The sequence below is a fragment of the Corvus brachyrhynchos genome, unplaced genomic scaffold (assembly GCF_000691975.1).
Source record: "Corvus brachyrhynchos isolate BGI_N302 unplaced genomic scaffold, ASM69197v1 scaffold175, whole genome shotgun sequence".
Taxonomy (NCBI): domain Eukaryota; kingdom Metazoa; phylum Chordata; class Aves; order Passeriformes; family Corvidae; genus Corvus; species Corvus brachyrhynchos.
The window spans coordinates 7149505-7161976 of record NW_008238448.1 but is presented as its reverse complement, the minus strand read 5'-3'; the positions used below and the strand labels follow the sequence as shown (position 1 = coordinate 7161976).

General features: G+C 42.9%; 1 long non-coding RNA gene across 4 annotated transcripts in view; it reads right to left on the bottom strand.

Moving 5' to 3' along the window:
* Positions 1–12472, bottom strand: part of LOC108447298 — an 86779-nt gene that overhangs the window by 25586 nt on the left and 48721 nt on the right. Inside the window, exon 4 of one of the 4 annotated variants that reach the window (XR_001862782.1) lies at positions 4128–5078. The exons of the other annotated variants lie outside the window; for them this stretch is intronic. This is a non-coding gene — a long non-coding RNA (uncharacterized LOC108447298). Of the gene's footprint in view, positions 1–4127; positions 5079–12472 lie in introns of those variants that run through there. 4 annotated transcript variants of the gene reach the window in all.

The window sequence follows — 12472 nt, the reverse complement described above, 5'->3', positions numbered from 1 at the left end:
TCAAGATCCACCCCTGTGCACTGGGACAAGGTCACTTACACTTCCCTCATTCTTGAGAAAAGCCTCACTTGGTCCTGGCCATAGAGACCCCACATGCAGCTTGTTGTTGTGCTGTAGTATCTGTCCTATTGGAAGGTCTTCAAAATGTCCAGTCTGAACTTTTTCCTGGCAAGCTGACTCTCTACACTTTGTCCTGTTCCCAGAGACACAGAGAACAATGTGTTGTTTCTCCTTGCTGCATGACAGGGTAGTTACTTTCCCCTTTCTTGGTTTTTGTATCTTAAAGGTGCTCTGAGTGACCTCCTAGGTCACTTTTTGAGATCATTCTTGCTGATCTCTCCTTTGCAGCTTTTCTTGTGTGTGTGTATTTTATTCAGTGACAATCAAATAGAAAATGTGGCCATGTAAAAAGTTTGTTTTGGCACCTGCGGATGCTCCAGGTTGTGGAGACCTCCCCATGAGCCAGCATTTCTCCACAGCTGCCTGGGCCCTTCAGTCCTCTATGGAATGCCTGTGGCAAGAAATCCATGCATGAACGGAGCTTGCAGCAGCTAATGTGGGGAAAGGGAAAATCTGTGAATGTCCTCTGACAGTTACAAAACCAGACACTGAAAGGATGTTTTACAGGGAAAAGTTATGGTGATGTACCGGGGGGGAAAAAAAAAGGCAAAAAACCATATTTAATTCTCCTGGCAGTCAATCACCCTTGCAAAAATCTATTCCACTCTGCTCAGGGAAGGCCTCAGGCAAGGTCAGAGGTACCCAGAAAGACAAAAATTATGTGTTTGAGAGTTGATCGCACTGTAGTTTGCAGCTGTTTTTGCAGAGGTGTTTGCCTCTCCAGCAGTGGCAGTGAAATTCCCCCATGCTCAGCTGTAAGGAAGTGGGAACGTAGGGGACCCCAACCATGCTCCCAGGGCTGTCCCAGCAGGTGTGGCCAGCAAGGCTGGACCCCACTATCACAGCCCCCTGGGCTCCTGCCACTCTTCAGTGAGGAGAAAACCCACTCTCCTGCCCTTTTCTGCATCCCCCATGGGGTGCCATCGTGTCCTCTGGGTGCAATAAGCTGTGCTGTTCAGGAATGTCTGGGAGCAACCAAAAACAAAAGCAGCCAGCAGAGAGGATGCCAGCAGATGGTGCTCCAGCCCATGCTGCCTCACTCTTCGGCTTGTGAAGGTTATTACTGGAAGTTATCATCTTGTTTGGAGGAACAGCTTACTTCCTCTGTCCCCTAGTTTGGAGTGTGGAGTTATTTACACCACATGATTAAAAGGATGGAGTCAATTGGTGAGCACAGGCTGAATTTTGGGTACCAGCTATCAAATGCTGTCAGTGGTTAACGACCTGTGTAGAATAGAAGTAGGCCTATAAAGGACTGTGATAAATGTGAAGGACAAAGCAACAATTTGAAGAAATCACAATGTTCTTGTGGCAATGCTGAGGGCAGACAAGAAACAAAATTAATTCTTAAAAAATAAACATACCCTGATTTATTTTCCTAGCTCAAAGGAGTCCTCAGGAAGTCCCATATATTTCTTCTTCTGCCTTTAAGCTGGAACAGCTGATAGAAGCTGAGATTAAAAATGTTCCTCACAACAGAGGAGTTGTACAATAACAAAACACACAGAGTAAGTTAACAAAGTCATCTTACCTCCCTTGGTTTATGTCTAACATAGCTTGATGTTAGCCTTGTGGCAAGAGTGCAGTAACTGTTAGGCAAATCCACCTATGTATTGATCCAATAGCTTCCAGTGGCTGTTTTAAAGTACTCCATTTTTAGTGGTGTAAGTACAGAAAACAAAAAAAACCTGCAAGTTGAACTCCATTTCTCATCAAAAAATTGAGCAATGCTGGTTTGTTTTTTCTTTTAATCATGATAAGTATATCAGTAATTGCCTAGTGGTTGGGTTTTTTTGAAAAAGCTTTGAAAACCAAAGTCACATCCAATATGTCTATATAGTGATCCAGTCTAGTCAACAAGTCTTTTCAGCAGCAAAAGGTAACAGAGAATGCCCAGAAACAATTTTTGCATATTTCCTTCTGACATGGCTTGAATTTTACACTGCTCTACCATTCACTTTAACTGGACTGGCTTAATGGTGGCTTAATCCGTTCACTTAAAACCAAAGAGAAAGATGAGGGAAAACTGGTTTTACTCAGCCTGTTTCAGCCCTTGGCCTTTGAGATACGGTGTCAGTTCCATGCTTTGCATCCCCGATGTTGGGGAAGATGAAACAGGAAAGCCTTATAAATATGATTGCCTGACAAAAGATTTTGGGAATATGAAAACTACAGGCGATATCGAAATGAAAGCCACTTTTGAAATACCAAATCTTAGTTACTGAACAACTGGAAAACAATGGTATGGCCGACTGAAGGTAATCCCCTCTTGATTGAACAATACCCTTTGATTGCAAGCAGGTCCAAGGGTCAGAGCAGACCCTACCAGCTCAGCAGAAGGGGTCCAAAGAGTAGTTTTTAGAAGTTAAGATGTAACACTCTATGGTAATATAAGAACTCTTATAGGCTGTATGTAAATGCTATAGGATTTGTATCTTGTATTAGATTGGTTAGTGACAATTAGAATATTCAGTACAGAAGATGATTTATTGTATTGTAACCAGGACTTCATTTTTCCATTCTATTCTCATCACTTCTTCACTCTCATTCCTCTTGCTCGCTCTCTCTCTTACTCGCTTACTCTCTTGCTCTCTTGGGCCTGCTCAGAGCTGCCAGCTGCAGCTCTAAGCAGTGCCCCTATACCCACGCCCTTTGCAATAAACCGCATGTTCCGAGATCTGACTTCAGAGATCTCTCGTCGCCGTCTGTCCTCGCCGTTCCCGACTGTCCGAACCCACACCCCAAGCTCCTACACCCTCTGTACCACACACATGGAGGATTTAACTAAGATTTGATACTGGTCCCACAGTAGCCCAAAGCAGAAACAGATCTGCACACCTTATGATGCTCAGTGACCCCGTGCCTCATGTGTAGGGGTAGGACTGGATCAAGATCTTGGTATTTATAGAGATCTTGGTATTTTTAGATGTCTGTTTCAGCCTTAACAACTGTGATTCTGTAAGATGTCAGATACTGTTCCCCAGACCACTGTAGGTTCAGAGGCAGGTTTATACTTTGACCTGCAATAAGGTTATACACAGCAGTAAGTCCAGAGGCTTTCAGGGATGAAGAGAGTTGAGTTTTACATGTGAAATGGGCGGTATGGGTGGTATAGTGGCTTTTTGGGTTCCATTTTTCAGCAAGAGAGCATTAGTTTGCCATCCTCAGCCTTTCTCTTTCCCACTGTTAAATCCATCCCCTGCACAGTCAGGGCTCGGACTGAAATGAAAAAAGATTCCCATGTCATGTCTGCCTCTCTCTGTCTGTCTCACTGCTCTTGCTTATTTGTAGAGATCAGTGCAGGTGATACTTAGAAACTGCTTACACTCCCTAATCTCTAGAGTGTGTTTTAAGTGGTGCTGCCCTGCTGCTATAGCTCTGCAATGCTTACTTTACATTTCCCTCTGAGCCTCTCACACACATCATTTACAAATGCTATTTTGATACATATCAAGTAGACTCATAAGGCAGGCAACATAACCTCGTGGGGATATGCCTCTAGATGGAGGAGCAGTAATTTAGCATTACACAAAGAAGGATCAGTATATACAGCTTGAACCTGTATGACTTCTGCCAATAACCTTTGATCCTCCACATAGTTACGTGTAAAGAGCAGCTCAGCCAAGGAAGCAACAGGACATCACAGTCCATATGCACGTGTTTTGGGCTGTCTGAAACATCTCATCCTATGGCAAAGATCATAGAATCACAGAATGGTTTGGGTTGGAAGGGGCCTTAAAGATCATCTAGTTCCAACTCCCCTGCTGTGGGCAGGGACACCTTCCACTAGATCACTTTGCTAAAAGCCCTGTCCAACCTGTCCGTGAACTGTCCACCCACAACTTCTCTGGATAACCTGTTCCAGTTCCTCACCACCCTCACAGTAAAGAATTTCTTCCTACTGTCTAAGCTAAATCCACCCTCTTCCAGTTTAAAGCCATTACCCCTTCTAAAAGCAATGTTGTTTCAGAACAAAAGCACCAAAATATTTTATTCTGAAATTGACTAAAGAAAATGATCTGAATATACATCATTCCCTTCCTCCTATCTTCTCTGTTTTGGACACAAATGTTTCAGGAAATCACAAAACATTTGCTATGGGTTCTATCACTTAAGAAAATTTTGCTGTACTCAACCAATTTGTCAGGTAGACACATGAGTTTCATGTTCATATCAATGCATTTTCTGATACTGCTCCTGCAGGTTTCACTGTTATTTATTACTTGCTTTAGCACTGGTGGGTTTAGAGGTCCTCGTCTGGCTATGTAATAAAACCAGTATTTGTCTCTGAAAACTCATAATTTTCAACATCTCTGAGGGATTTTGATGCATTAAATAATCTGGTTCTGCTGCTCTATTTGAGTTAACTAGTTAGTTAATTCTTTGAGCAATGTACATAAAAACTTGCATACTGTAAAAGAGACAGCAGGCATGACTCCTGATGAACCACCCCATAATATCGACCAGATTTAGATCTCCTCCTCTTCATTCTATCTCCCATCTAGAGTAGTCACATGAAAGACCAAATGAATGAGCTATAAGAAATTCACAGCACGCAAAATTACTATAAGTAATAAATCTCCTGCAGTAAAGGAATTTGTACAGAAATAATAAAAGTATCGGATGCTAAGAAGAAGTAAAACCAGCTGTGTAATATAAAAGAAAATCTTTATCCTCATCTCACTGGTGAAAACTAATTCAAACAAAATACATTACACAAATCATAGACTTTGAAATTATTTACATAAGAACAGATGGAGAGAGTTCCTACTGCGATAATGAGGTTTTAGTAAAGTATGTCTTCCACAGAGTAGCCATCTTTCTGCAAACAACAGGGTTTATTCTGCTGTCACCAGGGGTGTGAATTCCCAACAGCCTCCCTATCTTCCCTGGGGGCCCAGGTACAAGGTGGAGCAGAGCCTGCTTTGGTTGCTGGAGCCTCTTGTGAGTTTCATAACCTGCAGAAATATTAAGGTCCACAGGTAAGCTGGTTCTGCACGCTCCCCACTTTTTGGGGGCCAGCGCAGCACATGCTGGCAGTTCTCACAGAGCACAGAATGGCCCTAAATGCCATGTGCTCTGCTGAGCATTACCCCATTTTGCTATTAATTAGCCCATTTTATGTGTTTGCCCATTCATTAATTTATTTACCCTCATGCTGATAAGATGTCAGCCCAAAGGTTCTTTTGTGGGCAGATAGGTGGGACCACATCCTTCTTCAATGCTGTTTTCTGTCCCAGAGCATATCACAGCTTTTTTGGCTGGGCTTTTACCAGTGGGTATAGGATGTAGCCTGGCTTCCCTCCCTGCCTGCTGATCCTGAATGGTCAGATCTGCTCCCACAAGCCTGGGGTATACATCCCATGGAGGCTTTAAAGCTCTTCTTCTCCTGCTTACTTTTTCTATTAGAAATTAAAACTCAAATCACTGTGGTTTCTACAATGGTTCATGGTGCTTCTCCCACCCAACGGAGTCCCCCACAGCAGCGAATGCCACAGCTTCATGCTGCTGCTTCAGCTGCCACCAAGATCTGCTGCATGTTATAAACATATTATTCCTCTTAAAATAACAGCCTTAATTTCTTCCAAAGAATGGAAATTTATGCTGTCTCTTTAAAAATGTATCATGAAAATGAATGTCCATAAAATATGAGTCAAGTTTCCGTATACCTTAATCAAATTCTAGAGGGTCTCTGGGGGACGGCACTTACACTGCAGCTGTGCAATGTGAAGTTTGTTCCAGTAGTGATTGAAAATATTTTTGTGCTTCATTCATTTTCGCCAGTGAAAACCCCAAGGCACTTTCTGCAGGCTGAAGGTGCCATTATTCAGGGTGACAGTGATGGGTCACAGAGATGGTGTGGAGAACTAACTAGCAGATTGGAAACTAGCAGATCTCTGAAACAACTGTCAGTCTTGAAAACTTTGGAATATAACGTGGCTGTCTTTCTCATTCTCTATTTTTATTCCACAGGGGAACAGACAGGACCAGGTTTGCACAAGCTACAGAGGTTTTCTGTAAAAGCAATAATGTGATGGGGTGTCATAGTTTTTAATATGATTTCTTTTAATGAACAGTAGGATTTCTGGACTTGCTGGGTGTACTTTTTTCCCTTTCTCTATTGCTTTCCTCAGCAGTAACCATTGCCTGCTCTATCAGGTTAGTGTAGGACAGCCAGGGGAGTTCCCCCAGTTTTCCCAGACTGCTTGCTTTCTTTCTTCCCAGTCTGAGCATCTCCACCCAACCTCAAACTTTCCATCAGGACACGCAATACCTTTACAGTCCTGTGTCCTCCCTGGTGTTCCCTGGGAGCTCATCCCTTTCCTAACCAGGAAACTTCCTCCCTCTGGCAGCATGGGACCCTCCAAGGTTCAGGACAGCTATAACAGGGCATTTTCAATGTAAGGTTCCTCAGTCTGGAAGCTCCAGCCATCATTGGGTTTTAATTACTGGTTTGAGAAAGGTGTCCTCACCTGATGCAGAGTGAACAGTTGTAGGAGCCCTTCAGCTCCAGATAAACTTAATAAGCCTAAAACCAAATCAAAGCTCTGCCAAAAGTCCTGCAAGCTAAAAGAAACAAAAGCTATCTTAATCCTTGAACAACTCTAACCCTGAGGCTCTGAGGTTCGTGCTGTGGTACCATGTAGGTGGTACCCAGGTGAGGGAGGTGGAGGGAACTTGTGTGTGTTGGGGCTGCTGAGGGCTGCTGCTGCCTGTCAGCCACGGGCCAAGTTCCCAAGTGCAGGGGCTGGTGTCAGCTCCAGAGTGACTCCCATGGTCACAGTGCAATGAGTCCACTTGTACATGGCCCTAGTGCCTTCTGGCTGCTCTCAGGTGTGACTGATCTGGCATTTCCAAGCCTTGTCTCCCCAGCCACAGCAACACATCACTCCCCAAATGACACTGATGTTGGCTTTTTGAAGAATGACAGAAATTAGAGGTCTGTCAGTGGAAGGTAGGTCTTCATTCACAGCATATTTTCTGGTGTTCACTTCAATACAGTTTTAAATGATTCAATCAGTTAGGCTTCCCTCCACCATTTCCCTGGGGTGGATAAGCCACAGACCAGTAGACCCGACCATTATGACTTCTTTCCTAATATTCTCCCTAACATTTCCTCTATTGTTTTGCTGTCTCAGGAAAACATTTTGGTTGTATGTCACTGTCAAAACAGAAGAGAAAGTCAGCATTTTTGGCATCCAGAACAGGCATGTCCCAAATACTTGAGCTGAGGTTCATTTTGCTGTTAGGAAGATTTTTCAGGCTGCTTCACCTCTCCAGGCATGACATTGTTTTTATGAGCTACCAAATGCACCCATTTATTTTAGTGGAAACAACTAAGTTCCATCCATTCTTGAGGATATAAGAAATGATCCAGCTCTAGACATCACCTGAGCAAAGACACTTAATAAATGAGAGGAAAACATGGTTATAATCCCCATGTTTCTCCTCAGCCTGCTAGATAGTCACAAAATGAGGAATTTTATGAAAAATTAACCGCGCAATGATGTCCAGTTTTTAATATTACATTTCAAGGTTGGTCATGATACCGATACCCTTCTTTCTTGATTAAATGTCTGCTGCTTTAAGTTTGACCCAGGAAACCTCTCCCTCCAAGCCCATGTTTGCTTTCTGCCTTTCTTGCTGGAGTATCCTTCCTGTACTTGTGCATTCAGATATGTGAAATTTATAATCTATAATCTATAATCTCAGTATTAGTTGACAAATGCAGCTCGTGTCCAGACTGAATATTGACTCAAAAGAAATAGCACAGGGAAATATTTCATGCTTTGTCTACCTTTTTTTTTTTTAAGTAAAGAACAGCAGTTGTCTATTTAATAGCTTACTTTTATGCTCACTAAGGATAGTGAATCTCACCCTTCCAAACATCCTTTAGGTTGAAATGAGGAAGGAAATGGGAAAATCGATCTCTGATTTTTGCCAGTTCATAGCCCACTTGAGAGATTTGTTTTGTTTTGGGGTTTTTTTTGAGATTTTGTATATCGAGGTGATTTTTTATAGACTACGAATGAAGCTTACAAAGATGTTGAAAGCATGTGCATTCTTCCCATAAAAGTAATTCTATCCAGACACAGAATAAAAATGGCTGGACAGACCTTTACCACCTCAAACTATTGAGCACTGAACATAAATCCAATTTTTTTCCAAAGTTGAAATGTCTGCTTTGAAAATATTCCAGGTGTCCTTTCACAAGGTACTCTCTGGAAGAACATGAAGAAGAACAGGACCAAAGGTTTGTACCTGTATCTGACATTTTTATTCTTCCTGAAGTTCTTCCTTTGGAGCACAGTGGGCAGCAAGAAATGTCAGGACAGTTTTTAAAACTCTAAGCTAAGGATGTAAAGGACTGCTGAAGTGAGAGGGGAAGGGGCTGGGCCATGTGCAGGCACTGCTGAAGGGTTTAACATGGTTTGCCTAGTATGTGGAGTGTTCATCAGTGCTTAAGAGCCCCCAAATGCTTTTTAATTTCCTATGCACCTACAACACAAAGTTTTACACCAATTTGCAAATGGCCATGAAAGCCTCAATGCAAATATTGCAGTACTCACTCAAGCTAATTTCCCACTTGCTCAGAAAACATGGTTAATGCCATTTGCTGCTAGGAGTGAGACCTGGAGAGGAGCTGGACCTTCCCACTTGGCAAAGGCAGATAAACCTGTTCTGATGCAGAGGGCAGGGCAGCTTGCTTTCCACATCAGCACCCCATGTGACACAGTTCTTTTTTTAAAAAAAAACTAAGAACTGTTATCTGGAGTCTGGAGACAATATTTTGCTCTCTTTTTTGTTGCAAATTTTACCCTTTTTTTGTTTTGTTTTTGGCATATCACTGTAGCTTTCAATGTTAAACAAATTTGTAATTACAGTGATTATTATGTCCAGGATGTTGGAAGGGAAGTAGGGTTGTTTGTTTCTGTGTTAGTGGTGCTGATCTCACAGGACTTGTGAGTGGAGCTGGGGCAAGGCTTGTGTATGCTCTCTCACCAAAGCTGTGGGAAACAGGTGGGACTAATGGAAGATGGGAAGGTTGGGTCTCCCTCTGCTGGGTGGCTGTGCCTGGGACCCACACCTAAGGGGGCAGCCGGAGCACTCCCTCAGATATTACCAAGCATCTGAAAGCGAGTGAGCCATCACTGCTGTGTGTCTGAGCAGGGTGGTGATTGCTTGTAGACTTCTGACTGCTACTGCAGATGGGAAAAAAACCCACCAAAATCGTGGTATGCTCTGCTGTCTGGTTTGGGTTTTTTTCTGCTGTTAGATTTACATATGTGCCTGCAGACCTAATGGGCCAAGCTGATTTCTCCCAGCAAGGCTGAAATAAATGAAAGGGCATCACTAAGTTCAGTGGAGGTAAGCCTGTATCAAACCAATGTAAATATGTGTAAAAACATGTTTCAAGTAGCTCTTCTAAACAGGAGAATTGTTTCAAAGGCAACCTGATTCTGTAAATTCTGTGCAGGTAAAACTCTGGGATCAAGTTCTCTTTACTTATAATGTCATTGCTGGCAATTTTGTATGTCTGAGGCACAAAGAATTGGGTCTGTCTTTACATGACATGGCCAAAGTAATAGATATGAAAATAATAATGGGTTAGTTTTGATCCCACACAGCAGAAAGTTCATGTAACTGATAAAGGGGGTTGACAACTTTTAACTTGAGCATCTGCTGTCAACAGACATCTGATCCTTAAAATAAAAAAAAAAAAAAGCTTTGCTGGTACTCTGGCTGGGTTTAATTTCACATTGCAGAGTTCCAAGGCCAAAAGGAAGAAAGGAATGGCTGTAGCAGGACTTAGCACTTTTATTCACTTGGAGCAATGTTTGAGGAAAGCAAAGAGTCAGGGACATAAGCTGGGGACTTGGCTACAGCTGGCTGCTGGAGTTTGCACAGTGTGTGAGCACATCATCTGTGAACTATTAAGTTCTCATTACTTATGCCATCTAATATACTTGTTCAGGAATGTACATACTTCAAAATAAATTAGACAGGGTTATGGTACCTTGTATCTGTCTTAAGTCATCTGTCTCTGCAGAAGGAAATTCCCCACTCCTGAGTCCAGACCTTCCTGGTTGTCCAGAAGTGGTGACAATGCTATTTTGAAGCCACTATCAGCTGCATTCAGAGGGACATGACAAGCAGTGAGCACCTTACATGCAAATCGGTGTGTGTCTCATGAAGGGGTATATGAGAGTCTTGCAAAGACTCAGGTGCACCCTGTGTAGGCTTGTCAAGACCTAAACTGATCTGGCCTATTTGCTTAGAAGTTGCCACTGACATTCAGATGTTTATTTATTATTCTGGTTGTGTAAAAAATAAAGAAGTAGAAAGAAAAATATAAGAAAGGATAATGAAAAGAAAAGAAAAAAGGGAAAAGGGAGAGGGGGGAAAAAGAAAGAAGAAAGCAAAAAAAAGAAGAAAAAATGGAAAAATAAAAGAAAGAAAAAAGAAAGGCAGTGAAGATCTTATTTTCAAGAGAAGCAAGGTCAGACCACAGCTGGGGTGCCTCAGGGCAGGCCCAAAGGAGGCTGTGCCCTACCTGGGGGAAGCCAGTAGCGACCTGCACTCCCTGGCCCTGGGGCAGCTCGGGTGCTGGCATAACCCTCTCCCAATTAAAACTGACAAGGGATTTCTCAGAATTCTATTGGGCTGAAAATATTTTGCTCAGACTAAACATATTAAATCAATTACAGCAAATTAGTCCACGTTCCCTGGTGACTTGAGCCCTGTTAAAAAGCAGCTATGGTAGTTACTAGCACGTTGCCTTTAGCTACTGCTTTGTGAATGCAACATTTCTCGCAAGTAAAAATACCTGATCAGAGGAGGGTCACTCTCCAGCAGACCAGGTACTGGTTACTGGATCCAAGGGATGCCCCAGAGCAACAAATGTGTCTCCCAGGGCTCCAGGTTGGCTTTTCTGGAGAGGCACTGTAAGCAGGGCAGCTTACAGTTGTGGGCTTTCCCCCAGGCACTGTGCAAACCCGGGTGGCTGAAGGAGGTTGTGACACAGAGGCACCACGGACAGCTTCACTAATACCTGCGGGAATAAGACTGACTGGGCCCTGCCCACGTTGTTTTCATAAGTCAGTTCTCTTCCCCTTGGAGGCTTCCTCCCTGTGGGAGAGGGAGTGGTGAAGGATGGGTCTGGGGGAAATCACTGCTCTGGGGTATGTGTGTTGTGGTTTACTATTGCCTGTCCTTTGAGGGCTGCAAACATCTCCTGGGGACCGGAGCTGCACTGCTGAGCACGCGGAAACTTCAAGTTTCCACAGGCTGTGTAAGACAAGCCGTGAGGGAAATGTCACAAGTTTTGAGTCTGACTGTCATCTGCTTTTCAGGAAGATCATTTCTTGTAAAGCCAGGCTCACCCTGGACTGCTGGAAAATGCAGGGCGCTTTGGCTGCTGGAGTCACCTTTGTCCCCCAGGAGCCTTTCACCTCGAGCTCCTTGCCCTGTAACAGAGAGGTCAGCTCCAAGTGACTGCTGGCATTTAACCATTCAGGTGAGATGGCAGTGTGTCTCATATCACATATCAAGATTATTGCTGTGCAATGAGCTGGGTTTGTTATTTATTAATTTTTAAGATGATGGTACCAGTAATTGTGTTGTTCTCTCTTGTAATTTCAACTAAAGAAAAGGTCTTTCTAATGTGACTGTTTATTATTATATGAGCTTTCTGGAAAAGAGAACTACAAAAGTAGGCTAGTGGAACATTTTGTTTCATCTATTAACCCAAAAAACAAAAAATCATGTGTTTTCACTTACAAATATTTTATTGAAAATGCGTTATGTGAAAATGGTTGGACTCGATTATCTTAAGAGGACTTTTCCAACCTAAATGATTCTACAATTCTGTGATTTTACAATCAGGAAATTTAGCTGAACTTTTGCCTTCTCATGGTTTGTGAAACCTCAGATGCTTATAATTTCGATTTGAATATGTATAAACAGAGTTGTTGTCAGTGATCTAAATGTAGAGCATTACTGAACTGGGACTGACACATTGAAATATTTCCCCTGAAAAGTTGTATAATGTAGTAATTACAAGTGGGAATGGAACTCTGGTCATAGAAGGGCTCTGAAAATCTGGAAGAACTCTATTTTGGCTCTCTGTGGGGCTCCTGGGGTAAGCAGGACCCAGAAAGTTTGACTCCCAGCAGCCAGCATTCTGCGTCTTTTCGTGATTAATTAGCAAAACCATCCAGCCCTGGCATGGCTCACAGACAGACCTCCAGGTAGAAGAACCTCAAATTATAGCTCGAGTTTCATCCTGATCTGTCATCCCTTCACCACTACATCCTCATGTGCTTCCCAGGACGCTCATGAGTTCAGGATT